Raw genomic sequence first — 15,803 nt, 5'->3', positions numbered from 1 at the left:
CAGGCTTTGTACTCTTATGGTTTTTTTCCCAATTACAATTTTTTATCATGTGTTACAGTGACGTCAAAACAGAACCTCATCTCTGGGTCATAGACGTGCCATTTTGATTAAGAGTAATCTTATTATGTGTCTGTCAATTAGCTGTTTTTCCTTGTTGTTTTTATTTTTTGTCCATTTCTCCACGCTATTACTGTTAAATGAGAGGAGCTTTGCAGTTTTTAATAAGACTACAGAAACCAACCGAAAGCTGAGAGGTTCTTTAGGAATGGCAGCTTTTGCAGTGAGCACAGTGCAGGGCTAGCTCAGCCAGCTGTAATCCATCACTTTCAGCTTTAGAAGCATGTCGTTTGGATTTGGGAAAGATCATTTTCAGTCTGTTGAACACTGGTTGTATAACGCAGTTGCTTATTAGTACTTTAAGTGGTGAGGAGATACCGTCAACTTTGTAAGATTTCCTTTTATATTTTAAAATTTTCAAATGCTTTCTGGCAATTGTTTAGATATTCAGATAATGAACAGCTGAGAACAGATGAAATCTTTTGGAAGTATGTATTAAAATCATGTGATTGTACCTAAACTTACACTGTGATGAGAAGTGCTGTGCTGCAACCACTTGCATATAGTCTGCCAATACTTTATTTTTGTCTCTCTTGTAATTATTATCCAGAAAAGTTCATTTTTGTTCATTTTCTTTGACATGGGACACTTGTTTCCAATGAACGTGTTCAGAATGAGACTTTCAAGACCAAGAACATTAATTACTCAAGTTGGATGACTGACTTTATTAAATAAGACTTGTGTTTGGACAGCATTCTTGACCTTACTCTTTAGTGTTTCTGGGAAAAAAAAAAAAAAGAAAAAAAGAAAAAGAAAAAGATAAAAACATACTTTTTAAATAAGTATATGAAATGTGTGTTTTAAGAGTGACTGTCCATGGGAATTATGACTTTAATTTGGAAGGGTGCTGGAGGGAAGGGTCTATAATATACAGCCAAATTTTAAATAAGAAGCATTTGAGTGAATGTGACAGTCTTCGCAGCCATGAAGTGCCACAAGTAGAAACAGTATTCCTAGTAACACTTACACATTTTGACTTCTTTAAGATTGTGTTTTCAGCCAAAAACGGTGAAGGATCCCGCATGCCCTACTCTAAAGCAGTTACTGCAATGGAGAAGGGGCTGGTCTGTGGCCACGGAGCTGCCACTGGATCTGCTCAGGGAGAAACAATTGATGTGGGCTGCAGAACCCCTTCTCTCAGAGGGTGAATACAGTGTTGGAACAGTGTTTTCCAAAGAGGTGGAAGGGATGGTGGAACAGGCATGATGCAGGAGCAAAGAAGACACAACATGCCAAAAGGTTTGGCAGAGGAGCGTGAAGAGGAGTGTTGGGTGAGAGGGTGCTATGAGTGGAGATTTATCTGGGAAAAGTGAGGAGAACCGATGGTGGAAAGGTAGGAAGCCTGGGCTGGAAATGCAGACTGTCACAAAGCTTGAGTGCCTGTAGGTGAAGGGGCCACCTTAATATCATGGCCACCAATTTATGCTCCAAGGATGTTTCTTCCCCCATCCCCTTTTCCTTCCCTTTTTCTACCACTAATAAGGTTACTAGTTGGAGGGATCTTTCTGAGACCCAAAGCCATATAAAATGGCTCCCAACGCAAAAGCTGGATAAAAGGATCTGTAATAAAAGGACGTGATACTGATGTTAACTAGTGAAAGATCTTTGATCTTGTATTTTATGTCTGAGAACATGTACTTAAGAATTACTGTCACACTAAGGAGAAGCTGATCCTTTTTTTTCTCTCCAGCTCAGGAAGAAGGATTTTCTAAGAGATGAAGTTTTCACAGTTTCTTTCTGTGACTTAATGATTTCATTTGAGCAGTCATAGAAGATTCCTCCATAGATATCTTTGTATTATCTCTTAGGTATTTGGAAATTACTATTTTTCATCTCTCTGTTGCTCAGAATGCACTCCATTGTGCACTCAATAGGCATTGTAGATCAAAAACACGAACACATTGCAAACATTTTTTGGAAAAGCCTTGTAATAAGGATTGTAAAAGCAATATCCAGGCAGAAAAGATGTGAACCTTTATTGGCGAGTTTGACATATTTGTCATGCTTTGCATTTTTTGTACTTTAGTTCATGTGCAAATGTTGACCAAAAACTGTAAAAACAGACTTTCTAGATGAATTAAGTTCTAGATCATTAATATTTCTTTTACAACAATTTATCTTAATAGTTAATTTATATCTTAATTTATCTTAATAATATTTGGAGAACAAGTAGAGTCTCTCACAAGTGCAGTTATAGCCCTTCATGCAAGATTTTGCTCTCTTCCTCAGCTGCAGTTCCAACCTTCACTTCAGCACTGCCAGTTCCTGGGTGAAAGGAACAGTTGTCAGCCTTCCAACTCTGGAAAATTTGGAAGCTAAAAGCTTAAAAGGTAATAAACTCACCTGTAGAAACTATCAGCAAGGTATGTCATCTGTCACATGTTTGTCAGTGTATGGTGCTGTTCAGATGTCACTGATGTCTACAAAGTGGCTAATAGGCTTGTAAAACTTCTGCTTTATATTACCACTATATATTTCTTGGGTTTCAAAGCTTCATAAGAAATATTTTAAGTATAGTCTTATACTTGATGGCATAATGTAAGCAGAAAAGGACACTTAATGGCATTTTGATCTTTTACTTCCGAAAAATCTTTTTTTTGGCTGGCAAAGAAGTCGTCTTCACAACACCCATGAAACACGAAAGTCCATTTTGGGGAGGTATGGATCGTTAGGCCCATTGTACAGATGAGATTGTGAGGACGCAGGTGGTTTACCCAACACGATGTGCAAATGTGATAGCACCTCTGGCAATCAGATTCAGTCTCTTCCACATACTAGTCACCTGGGCAGCTTCTGCTTCCCACTCAGCTCAGCATTATAATCTAGGAATTTACATTGCATAATGAGTAAAGATAGCAAGATTTCCTCCATGATTTATTTTAAGTATGTCATTACCTTTATTGGATTCCTGTAGCTGGTCTGAGCTATGCAGAAAGATGTAACCTGTTACATCATTCATCTTGGTTTGTATTTGGTCACTCAGAATTTTCAAATCTCAAGGCATGTGCAGCATAGGCAATTCTATGGATAAAGAAATGACAAAATCACGGCTATTCATCCACTTAAATCAGTCTGATGTGCTGATAAAAATTAGATTCATGGCTAGAAGAAATAGTGCGTAGACCAACAAATTACATCTTCATCTGCCTACTCTAATTGTCTTCTAGCTGGGTTAATCTGTATTGTAGAGCTTTGACTAGGAAAATTCATATCCTAAGAGAATGCTGAAGTCAGGACTTCCCGGCAAAATAAATAAGCATTAATTACTCAAAATTGCTTAAAGCTGGAGCTGTGCCTCTAATGGCAGTACTAATTACTCAAAATCTGACAATGAAAAAAAAAAAAAAAAAAAAAAAAGCTCTCCCTAGTTTTGCTGATCTTTGCTATGGATTGTATGTCTTCTAGGTTCTCTGCTGTCTGCCCACAATTTTAATTTGCTATCGCCATTGTAAAATTACTGAGTAAGTGAATTCTCTGTCCGTATTTGGAAAATATATTGTAGTTGCTGAATGTGTAGTTTATTTCCTTTTCCACTCCCACTGCAGAACAGCTCTGCTTCATTTCTCTTAATTTATAAACAAGGTGACTCTTGGCGCATCTCCCATCATTCAACTAGCTTAGAAATTCACTTCTTTGAGATTTTTGAGTGGTTTTTGTTTGTTTGTTTTTACTCTTGGCACTGAATAAAATGAAGACACATTAAAATCACATTTCTGCAAATGGAAAAACAATGATAAACAAAACTTGTGAAGTCAATCATTCAGAAAATTATAAAACATAAGAATGGAAATTATCTGTGTAATCTTAATTTTGCTCCTTCGTGCATATGTAGTATGATGCAACCTTTAATTATGTCATCACATGCTGTATTTTCATAGTGTCTTACTGATAAGACATTTATTCAGTGTTTTTCTTGTAACACTCTATTCTCATTATGAAAATCTAAGTCTACGAAGTATTATTAAAGCTATAGAAGCAACTTTACTGTGTGGATTTGATCATGCAAGGATGAAATAGGTGGGAACTTTCCTATTGACTTAATTTGGCATGGGATCTGGTCACAGATATTTGATGGCAAATGTTCCCTTAAACATTTTTCAACGTTCTGATTCATTTATAGTCAAAATAGTGAATTGATGTTACTTAATTTAAATACAGTTTTGTTGACATAAAATCTTCAGTGGTTTATTCTGGTTTAGCCTTGGGTTTCCTTTTATGTCTTCTTTTCTGTATAGCTGAATGAGCTAGTTATTTCTGTCTCTGCAAATAGGGATATTAGTTGTTTACAGTGTTTCCAGTCATACAGGGACATAATTAAGTATTTTTGTTGTTGCATGGCAAGCCTGTTTTAGCAGTGTTTTATAATTACATGCTATTTAAAATTCTTCATAAGAATATACATAATAACAAGTTTAAGAGGGTCAAAAATATATTTTTAAAGTACTTTTTTCCTACAAAGAAAGGGGAATAGTAAATTCAATGAAACTAATGAATAAAAGGTGGGGGAGGCCAAAGCACACAGTGGTTTGTCTTTCTATGTCAAAACAAAGCTGAATAAGATGCTTGTGCTACTAGGAGAGTTTGGCTGGCGTTACAGAGGGAGGGACCTTTGGACAAAATCAGAAGAATAGTCATACAGTTGCACTTACTGATTTTTTTTTTCCTTACATGCATAAAATGTCTGGCATTCCACTATGAAACCCACAAAAACACCTACATCACAAAGTTAAATAGGTTTCAAAATCAAATAATTAAAGGTCAAGAAATGCCACACATATATAAGTTGCCAGAAGAATTTTAACTCTACCTCTTTATGCTTCCAACCTGGATACTGAATGAAGGAGGATTGTGTTAAACAAAAACAAACAAAAGTACGTGGTCACATAATTAAAGACTATTTTCACTCAGCCTTGTTTGCAGATGAAGGTGAAATTTAGTTTCATATAGCTTTAAATATTCCAAAATTTTAAAAGAAATGGGATAGATAATTGAACTATCACATAGCCCTTTTGCTGTTCCAACAGTCATCTGTTCTCGTTGTTGTCCTGTGTTGTGTTGTCTAGCTCAGGCTGAAAGCCTCTGGACACACAATCTGTCACTCGTTTGCTTATAGCTAGTCCTAGCTGTGGCACGGTGGAAATAATCGTTTGCTCTTGGGCTGCTTCGGGCTCATGGAAGGGCTTTGAATGCTCCCCTGTCCTCCTCTAAGTTGTTGCATTTCCCTCTCCAGGCTTTGGCAGCTTCCTTTGGATCTGCCCAGCTTTCCTGGCCGAGTCCAGCGCTGTGGGGCTGCTTGCGGAGTTGGCCAGGAGAGCGGTGGCATTTGGAGCCGTGGGGCTGCAGGGTCGCAGGTGCTCGGGATACTCGGCACGTGGCTCAACACCTTGGTGCCCGTCTTCCATGTTGGGCTGCTCAGGGCTGCAGCTGGTGTATTTGTCACATATACGTGTATACTGATGTATGTATGCACTTTTTGTGGGTTGAATGTGGCTAATCAACCTGATTTATGAGCTATTTGAGCATATTCAAAGCTTAGGCCACAGCCATGGTGTTTCTCCGATAGTATAGCTACATATAAATAGGTTTTATGGACTTCTCAAAGATGGTGCTGTTTATACTTGCAGGATCCTGGGGATGACTGGACAGCACCTTGATTTACCTTGTTAAATAAAATCAGTCTTTCCATGAGCTGTCAGAAATACGCGTTAGCAGATAGACTAGTGACTGCAGAGAGCCAAGAAACCTTGTATGGGCATCAAACAGAGGGCAAGAATGACAGCAGGGAATGTAACCTCCTGAAGTCACGTGCTTTTGGTTAAGGCAAAGTGCCACCTGGCACAAATCCTGGCTGCCATAAGGTTAAAAATAACAAATAGTATCCCCATTACATAAGGAAATCCTTTGTCTTTGTTTAATTGGGCACTATGATACACAGAAGAGAATAAATATGTAGCTTCTCTGAACTCTTACTTGTGGCTACTGCTTAGGGCCAAAACAACTAAAAATACCACAGCTGCTTCTAAATGGAGCCTTGTATACAAACTACTGGTATTAAACAGATGAAGTCTGTGTAAAAGGCTAATGTCTAAGCATGCTTCTGGTAGCATAAAACCAGTTCTTCATACTGGTGACACCTCAGACCCAAGAGAAGGGGTCTAGGCCTCCTTTGTTGCTTATAAAAACCTTCAAAGTATCTGCCTATTCCAAGCAATTAGTAAACCCTGTGGATGGCTGCAATCCTTCAGTCAAGTTCCACCACTTATAACAGGAGAGCGGAGCAGCTCTGATGAGGCAAGTTATATTGAAACTTAGCAGTTTATCCCAGAAGTGCAGACTGTATTCACTCACGTCACCTGCATGCCTGTGAAGCCTGCAGACCCTTACCAGAAGGAAACTGCTGCCTCCTTTTCAGTTGAATTGGCAGTTTTCAACCTTTATTCTGGTCAGAGGAAGGCACTTGGTGCAGAGCAAGAAGGATTACACGAGAAGGACGAGTTACTTGTTTGGAGCTGTCTCAATTTCTGAAGCTGAAGCTGGGACTCATAGAAAAGACAAGTACTCCAGAACAGTGCATTTTTCTTTTGAGACCTGCAGATCACCTTCTCCTTGTTCTGATTGCATTCAACATGAGACACTTAGTGATGAAACTACAGTTGATGTTCAAGCCAAATTCTCATGCCTCTACAGAAGCTGTGCCTGAGTGAGGACAATGTAAGTGAAAATCTAACTGCAGCTAGAAAGTACAGCTGTCCTTGTGCTTGTCATCGCCTTGTAGACCATGTAGCTGTGATGTCTTCTAGGTCAGTACAACCTTTACTTAGAAACCATTATGAACTTGTTTTTGAAGCTTCCAATATTTGCTGTAAGCAGGAATATTCTTCAGTGGAGGTCCTCACAGTTCTATTCTCAATGCTGTAGTTTACTCTCACCATCTCCTGTGTACCTGAGACAATCTGCTACCAACCCTTTGGTAAAAAACTCTCTTCTGGTGCTTACCGATGCAGCTAGGATAGTAGAAGGCATTTGGGGGTCTTCAAGTCCTGTATATGTAATATTCCATAAGAACCGAAATATCTTTACAACTCATTCCAGCTCCCTTCCCAAGGAAGGATTTCCATCTGAATGGCCCTGGCTCTTTCCCAAGGAGATGTCCCATCAAGCAAATTCAGACCTTATGTTCTAGATATATAGTGACCTTTTAGTTAAAACAGATTATGCCAATCCAGGCCTCATTGCAGACAGCATGTGGCTTTTGGAAATAAGGGGAGAGGGCAAAGAGATTATTTAAATCTTTAAACTGCCTTAGATAAATAAAAAGAAACATCTGAAAAAAAAACGCTCTGATAAAACTTGTGAGCATCTGCCTCTTGTGAGGGTATTGTAGATGCCTGAAATAAGCCTACATGCTTATATGTGGAAGAACTCAGCTGACTGAACTAGCAAAGATGGTAAAGAGGAAAACAGCTCGTCAAAATTAGTGCTAAAGCTTGCTTTTTTTTCAAAGTAGACCAGCTTTTTGTTTTTGAATGAGTTTGGTATAAATACAACAGATTCAGAATCCAATCAGCTGTCTAACAATTGAAGAGCTCTCTGCTTGTAGTTGTTGTAGTATGTTACTTTTCAACAGCCAAGAGGGTAAAAAAGAGAATATAGTTTGTGTAAGAAAAACTACAGTCAAGTTGACAATTATTTCCAGAGATTGGCTCAATCTTAGAAAATATTCATTGGATCTCTAAAAAATCCAGGGATTCCTCCTCTCTTTTCTAAATCCTTTTTGATATTATTTCAGCTGTCTTGGACAATGGAAGAAAAAAAAGTGGCCGCAGAGAGATCCAAAGTACATCTTGACATCGTTTAATGAGAAAATACTGTCTTTTGTTGAATTACCCAGTTTAACACAGAGCAGGCAGAGACTCTGAGTTCTGTTTTACATTTTAAGTCTTGGTCTCTGTAGAAGATGCATGTCTGAAACGTGGCAGGTGAGTGATGGTTTATGCTCTTTCTTGCTCGAGTGTTACAGATGATTGCTACTCAAAGACAGGAATGAAGGGAATGTGACAAATACGGTTCTTTTACAAACAGTATGTCTTGCATACCTTTCTGCTCTACTTGTGATACTCTCCTTTCCTTTTAGTAGAACTGTATTGCATACAATAGAATATGTCTATCAGCCTTGATTTGCATCATTGCTGTGGCAGTGGGTCTTGTATACCTCATAAAACTGCTTAATAGTCAAATTAAACTTTTGACCTGCTGTACAGCTGCAAGCCACTGGTGTTCTGAATCTTCAGCAGGAGGCTTTGAACGATATTCTGAGGAATCTAGCGTTACTTCTGATTTAGGCAACTGAATGCAGACAATAGAGAACACGAGCTTGTACTTCAGATGTTTTACGCACAAAGGAAATTTCACTATGATGTTGAACTGCGTGAATGATGATTGAAAATAGCAACTGCAATATTCATTCCTTTATATCTGAAGTCAAGTAAATGCTAATGCTTGTACTATTTTTTTTTTCTCAGAGCACTGGAACTATTTCCAAGTCACTCATTTGCCCATGGAACTTCCTGCTGCAAAGACTCAAAAATAAGTTACCAAGTTCTGCACCTGCTGCCCTATGAATGAAAATGTGTTGTAACATTTCCAGGTGATTTTTCTGAATATTTGAAAATGATAAAATAAGGCTCTCAAAGGAGGACATATATGTCAAATGTTTTATCTAGAAAATCCTGCCATTTTTCTCAGACATGACCTTTACCTAGGTCATCTTATCTTTCTTGCAAGCCAACTAGATCATTATAAAGGGCATCTACTTCCCTTGAAATGGATTCAAAATCCAGCTCAGTCCTTTTTATGGATCCAAGAAAGTAAAATGCTTGTAGTCATGTTCTGATTGTCAGGATGCTAAGGCTATAATTCAAGTCATTAGGCTTAGTGTATAAAGCCCTTCGTAATCTAAGTCTTAAGAATCTGAAAGGTCACTTGCTTCAAATAATCCTGAACCATAAATGTGAAGTGCTCATGGTGACTGTTTTAATCCTAAAGTATCTCTTTAAAAAATACTGTTTTTTTTTGTCCCTGAACCCTATGCACTTTGTTTCAGTATGATATCAGAGGACATGCAAGCAGCTTGACTCTCACACAACATGATGCAACAGAGTTTTATTTTTAAAATATTTTAATAACTAGATTGAAGGGATAGGCAGTTTGCAAAAGGCTTTGAACATGCAGTGTTCCTGTGGAGAGATCTCTGCTGCAGATAGTCTATCACCAAGGTTTCCAAAATCCTCCCCGAGATGTGTCTGTGCCGAGGCTTGTGTAACTAGCATGAGCAAAGGTGGTTTGAGCGATGTAACCAGCAGAACTTTGCTCATCTCCTGATTCAGGCTAGAGAGCTTTCCTGCAGGAGATGGGCAGCTGGCATGGGCAGGTGTTGGGCTGAGAAGGTCTGTCCTGCAGGCGCTGCAGGGCCATGGCCCATTCAAGGAATAGGCCATCAATAGGGGTTTTGATGCCTGGTAGTGCAGGAGGGCCCCATGCAAGGGAGCACACAAAAAGTGTGTGGTATTGTGGGAGGAAAGGACATGGAGCAGAACCTCCAGGTGCCAGAGATGCATGGACGGATGGGAGGGATTGCAGGTGAGGTTCAGTACGAATGTTGCCATGTTGCACCGAGGGAGCCATTTCTTTACCTAGTTTCTTAACTTGTCCTCAGGAGGATGCCAGGCAGGGGAAGTAATGAATGATAGGTTATATTTAACCCTTTTATGTGACACTTTGAATGCCCCCTCTTGATACCCGATACTGCTCTTCATCCGTATCTTTCTGCTGAAGACAGAATGCCTAGTGCAAAGAGGGCTTGATGACTTTCCTTTTTAATATATCCATGCCTTTCAATTTGTTCAGTATGTGGAGTGATTTCATCCTCATATTGTATTTATTGAATGATGCTCTGGATATGGTTAGTTCTGTACCCTGAAGGGCTTTCTTTTCCATTATATATTAATATGTAACTCTGTTAACATCAAGGCATGGTGCATGCATAAAGGAGCACTGAATAGCTAAATTGTAGTTAAATACCTGTGCTTCCCTGGCTTTTCCATATAGAACGATTATTAATACTTTGTCCTTGACATGTTTCATCCGAGGATCCTGCCACAAAATGGGAAGGCCTGATCATCCCTTTATTACAGAAGGGAAAAACAGAGGGAAAGAGATTAAAAGATTTGCCAGCAACATAGAACAATCAGTGGCTGTGCTGAAAATAGAAACCAGGCTCCTGGTTTCCATTTCCCAAATCTGGCCTCTGGACAACACTACTATATTGAAAATGTAAATGCAAATATAGAAAATAAGTCCTTCTCAAACCTTCCCCACTAATATATTATCCTTTTAACTCTTTGCCTCACAGAATAAGCTGGTAGCCTGGCACTCGAATCAAAGGCTCAGTAACCAGATGGGCTGTACTTACTGAGTGGAGGGAAGGAAGCAGGGAAGAACCACCAAAGCCTCACAGTGACCAGAAAGTCCATGGCAGAAGGTGGGAGGAGGTTTGTGTCTCTATTTTGAGACAGAAAAGTATTCAGTAGCTTCAGGCTACTGTACAAAATATTTTGATTACTGTATTTAAGGAAGCCAAAAGTGATACTGTTGTGATAGTCAGCAAGTCAACCTTTATATTCTAGAAAATATTTCTCTTTTAATGTGCCACAGATATGAAGTTGGCAGTTTAAGAACATGCTGGCACTTAGTTGTTTGGTATTAAATGTGCAGATGATGGGTAAATCGAACACAACTGAAGTTTGAAATGCTTAACCAGGATGACTTTCACAAAGGAACTGCAGAGCTGCAGGGCCTCTTGGTCTTTCAAGCCAGAGATGCTGGCAATGCCATTAATGGTCGCATTCCTTTGGGTTTGTCCCAGCTTTATTTCTGTTCCCATATTGTTCTTTTGCTCTGTAAACAGGCTTGATGATCAGGAAATAAAAATAGCGTGTGGATGCACCCCAGCCAAGCAGCCAGAATAAACTTCACAAGCAAAACTGAATTTGGAAGTGATGCAATGAGTTATGCCAAATAGAGTCCATGTTTAACACTTTTTAAAGAATCAATTAGAAAGCAGTCTCCTTTTAAGGGCAAGACAGCTAATCATCTTCAGTGTGATCATTACAGGACCATAATGCTGTGAATTAGGGCTAAATCTTGGCAAAATCTCTGCTGCATATGTCTTCATATGAATAGGGTTTGAGATGTCACTGTACTTGCTCAGAAACCCCTGCGGAGCTGGTGACATCAGTACATAATTCAGCACTGCATCCAGAAACAGAGGGATCAACACATTGTCATCTGGACCTCTGAAAATGAAAGGCAACATTACTGCAGCCTGTGAAGGGATTGAGCCCCTGTGGTGTGTCCCAAATTACAGCACCCCAAAATCTTTGAGGTTGGAAGGGACCTGTAGAGATCATCTATCCAACCCCCCTGCTCAAGCTGGGGGCGCCTGGAGCACATGGCACAGGGTCGTATCCAGGCAGGTTTGGAAGATCACCAAATTTGGAAGATCACCCTCACCCTACTCCAGCTCAGTAGATATCCAGGGGAATACACAGTAAGGTCACTTAGAGTTTGTGTGCCTTCTACATATCAAAATACTGCTTAAGAGAAATACTACGAATTCCTAAAAAAAATCAAACAATGAAAACAAGAAAAATCAAACAGTAGTACTTTGGAGTGGGCCCGTACACTTTGTTTCCTTACTGAGATAAACTGATGGAATTCCATAAACTGATGGAATGACAGAGTTGAATCAGGGGGAGGAACGCTGAAGAGCAGTGGGAGGAGAACAAGAGGGAATAAATAGCGAGTTGAAGGCACCAGGGTAGGGCCCTGCTCGCAGGGAAAAGCATGTTTAGGCAGACCCTGAGGACAGACGTCTGCATGGTATTGACAGAAATGACCTTGCTACAAAGTACGGACAGCAACAGCTCTCAAATACTGGAGATGTCCAAAACGAGGACCATGTGTTCCTATCGATTCCGTAAGTCACAGTAGCAATACCTCCTTTCAAAAATATTTCAGAAAAATATTGAAAAAGCCTTGGGAAAATGAAAAGCAAATTAATAGCATTTCTTTGTAAAGTCTAAGACTTTCAAAAATCTATGAAATTCTGTTAATTTCATCACTTCTAACCTGCCTTTTTAACCTCCATTTATCTTCAGGCCTACTACCCTTGTTTACCCTTGGGCCTACTCCCCCTGTTTAGCCTCAGGCCTAGTCCTCAGCCCTGCTCGCCCTGTTTGCCCTTGGGCCTATTCCTCAGGCCTACTCGCCCTGTTCGGTCTCAGAGCTACTCCCCCCATTTTTCCCCGGTTTTTAGACAGAACAGGATCCTCTAAAATAGCTCTGGTTCAGCAAATTCAGACAGTAGTAAACAATGAGGAGGTCCTCCTGCTCAATGCCGTCTCTGAACACTTTTGGCATCCACCTTTCACACCCTTTGATCCTAGGCCTCATGATCTGTTTAATCTCAGTTATTCCAGCCTATCAAAGGAGGTATCTGCCAGGGAATAGTTTAAACATTTTGACTTAAGGCAGTAACAGCTGATGCTGGAAATGATAGAGACATTTAAGAATTCTTAAGTTAAGGATGCTGAGGTTAGGGAGGTTTCTGAGCCAGGGAGAAGGTGGGCAGCTGTACTGCTGAACCAGACATGTTGTCTTGACATCCCTTTGGCCCTGGATTTATTTATGTATTTATGTATTTATTATTATCCCTGAGGTGATCCTATGTGGGTTCCTGTGGCCAGGTTTTCTTCAGGCTGGAAGGAGAGAGGTTTCTTAGCAACCTGAAGGTGATGTATGGATCTCTGCAATGATGTTCTCACTAGAATGGAGAGGATGGTGTTTCCTTGCCTGGCCAAGTCCTTAGCTGAAAAGAAAGGATGATGGCTCCTGTTGAAGTTAATTCCTGCTGAAGTTAATTTCAGGCTCTTACATAAACTAATGGGAAAACCCAGCTGATGTCAGAGGGGAGGAGTGCTAAGCTTGGAGCTGATGCATCTTCGCTAAATCTTCTCAGAGTTCAGCTCCTGCTGAATCCTTCTCATTCAGCCAGAGCTTAGGTAAATGAAATGAGAGGAGATGGACTTGTGAACTGTGGTAGGAAGATAAGGAGATGCCCTGTTCTCAAGCGTTAGGAAGCTCGTTGATCTGATGAGATCTCAGAGGAGGTTGTGCTTTTTGCAGGTCACTTACCTGGCTTCAGAGCAATGCTGTGACGGTGATGTGGGAGTGACACCTGGTGGTTCACAGATCTGGGTAGTACCCAGGCTCATCTGCACAGATGCAGCTTTGGTCATGAATGAAGCTCATCAAAGAGTGATGGGAGAAGAGGGACCCAGGAATTTCTTTCTAGAATATATTTTGAGTTTATAATGGGCTTTCCTTTATAGAAAGGAGAATACTTATTAATATTTACACTGTGGTTTCAAATATTTTATTCTAACAACTCAATTTACGTTCTCATAGCCATAAAATTGCGACACATAACGTATACTGACTATTTCTGTCTCTGCCTGCTAGCATCTTCTGTTTTACTAAGGCTTTGGTGCTCTCAGATTCTTCCAATGACTGGGAAAACCTGTTTAGGAAAATCTTTTGTAAAGATTTTGCAATCTTCATTGTACAATGTTCATACTTGAAATTATGCTAGTTTTTCTCTAGCAAAATTTTTGCCTTTTCCCTTTATTGCTGGCATAGCAGGGCAAGAGATTCACTGGTGAAGGCAGGAGGTGATGTGGTTTTCAGTATTCAGCTGGCAGCTTCTGAAACATGTCCAGATTTTGTGAGGTTAGTAACACTGTAGCTACTGATGTTGGTTTTCTTTTTTTGCTGGTTCAAGACCTTCTGTCTGTGACCTGATTAGATTTTTACTGGCTAATGACTTACAGAGCAAATCTCTAAAGATTTATTGCCTGGTTCCTGAAGAATCACAATAGCAGATCAATAAAGTTGGCCAGTGCTATAATCCTTATTTTGAAACAGGCAAGCAGCTCATTCACTTGCTCCAAACCGGTAACTATCCATGCTGATAACAAAATCAGATAAAACTGCTACATTTTAACTTCAAGTTACTTGTCTCATTAAAAATTAGTCTATGACCTAAAAAGGAGCATCATGCTCCTTTTGATGATTGGGTGTGATCCTTTGCCATGTGGTTTGGCCATTCAAGACAATGATGCAGTGAAGTGCTTCACTGGCAGTTGCCAAACTCCACAATTTGCAAATCCCTAAAATTCTTTCACAGGGGAGGTATATGAGTTTGTGGTGGGAAGCTCTGTTGTAGAGGACAGGCTTTCCTAAAGACTCATGTCTTAAAGGCTGGTTTCACAGTCAGCAACAGTGTGGCTGCACTTTGGCTGCTAGAACTTGCCTCACAGCTGTCACTGCGTGTTAATGAACTGAAGATAAAGGTCCAAGGGAGCTCGTGCTGCCTCAAAGATCTGTGCCGAGTAACATTTGAAACACAGTTTGAAAGAAAAATAAATGGAAAAGGACTTTTTCCTCTGGAAGCCTGTGGTTGCTTCCCGGGGCTGCCCAGCCTCAGCAGCGCAGAGCCAAGCGCACGGCCGAGACCACCCAGGCACCGCGGGTCCTGCCAGCTCCTTCCTCACTGCTCTCCCCTCGCACGAGCCCGGCAGCCAGAAGGGATAAAATGGTGTTTCCAGATTGCACCTTGAAGAACCCAGCCTGGAATACGTTTTTTTTTTTTTTTTTAATCTAGCAAGGTTGGCTTTTGTTCGCCATGGAGCAACACAGCATTCGGAGGTAGGACTTTGCCTGTGATCCAGGTTTACTTTGGAAGAATGGTCAGGCTCAACCTCTCCCTTGATGCCAGCAAGATGGCAGTGGTGCTGGAGATGCCACCAAGAGGCCGGGGTGATGTGGGCTGTGAGTGAGGCCGTTCCTGCAGGTCTGGGGGTGGCAGTGCGGCCTCTGCGGAGGGACAGGCCCTGCATCAGGACAGAGTTGGCCACGGATGCCCCAGAGAGCAGACATAGAGGGAAAGCAAAGTTTCTTTTTTTTTTTTTTTTTTTACCAAGAGGGGAAAAAAGGAAGAGTAGAAGCTGAAATCTTTATTGAGAAACAGAGAAGGAAAAAAAAAACAAAGGTATTTATTTTAACTATGTAGTGTTTGTGCAGATATAAGCACCACCTAAAACATGGGATTGAAGCTCTGTGGACTAAAGGCCTGGTAGATGGGATGAGAATGCCAGGAAACGAGAATTTAAGCAGCACAGCAAATCCTGCTTCAAAATACCCTGCAGCTGTGTTTGGATGGGGGAAAAGGAGGAGCTCAGCTCTGTCCTTGAGGGACTCCTGAAGCCTGAAGAACGAACAAAAAAAAACTGAGAGCAAAAATTAAATCCTGTGTTAATTATTGCTCAAAACCATCAAAGGGTCAGAAAAGACCTTAATGAAGCAAAGCTTCATACCTGCAGGAGAGACTAGGGTGCAGCTGCAAGTGACAGGGACTTTCTTTCTCAGCTACAAAATCTGTGACTGTTTTGGGGCCAACATACTGTTTAAGAGCATCTCTGTCTGTGCTTCTCTTTCTGTAATTCTCCTGAGATTTGGGGAATCACCCTGCCATCAAGTGACTGAAAAGGTTTCATTTTTCAAGAGGA

This window comes from Tinamus guttatus, unplaced genomic scaffold (assembly GCF_059628265.1).
Source record: "Tinamus guttatus ecotype Peru unplaced genomic scaffold, ASM5962826v1 Tinamus_guttatus_pri_ptg000330l, whole genome shotgun sequence".
In the NCBI taxonomy this organism is placed as follows: domain Eukaryota; kingdom Metazoa; phylum Chordata; class Aves; order Tinamiformes; family Tinamidae; genus Tinamus; species Tinamus guttatus.
The sequence above is the reverse complement of the archived record's forward strand: the minus strand, read 5'-3'. Positions refer to the sequence as shown.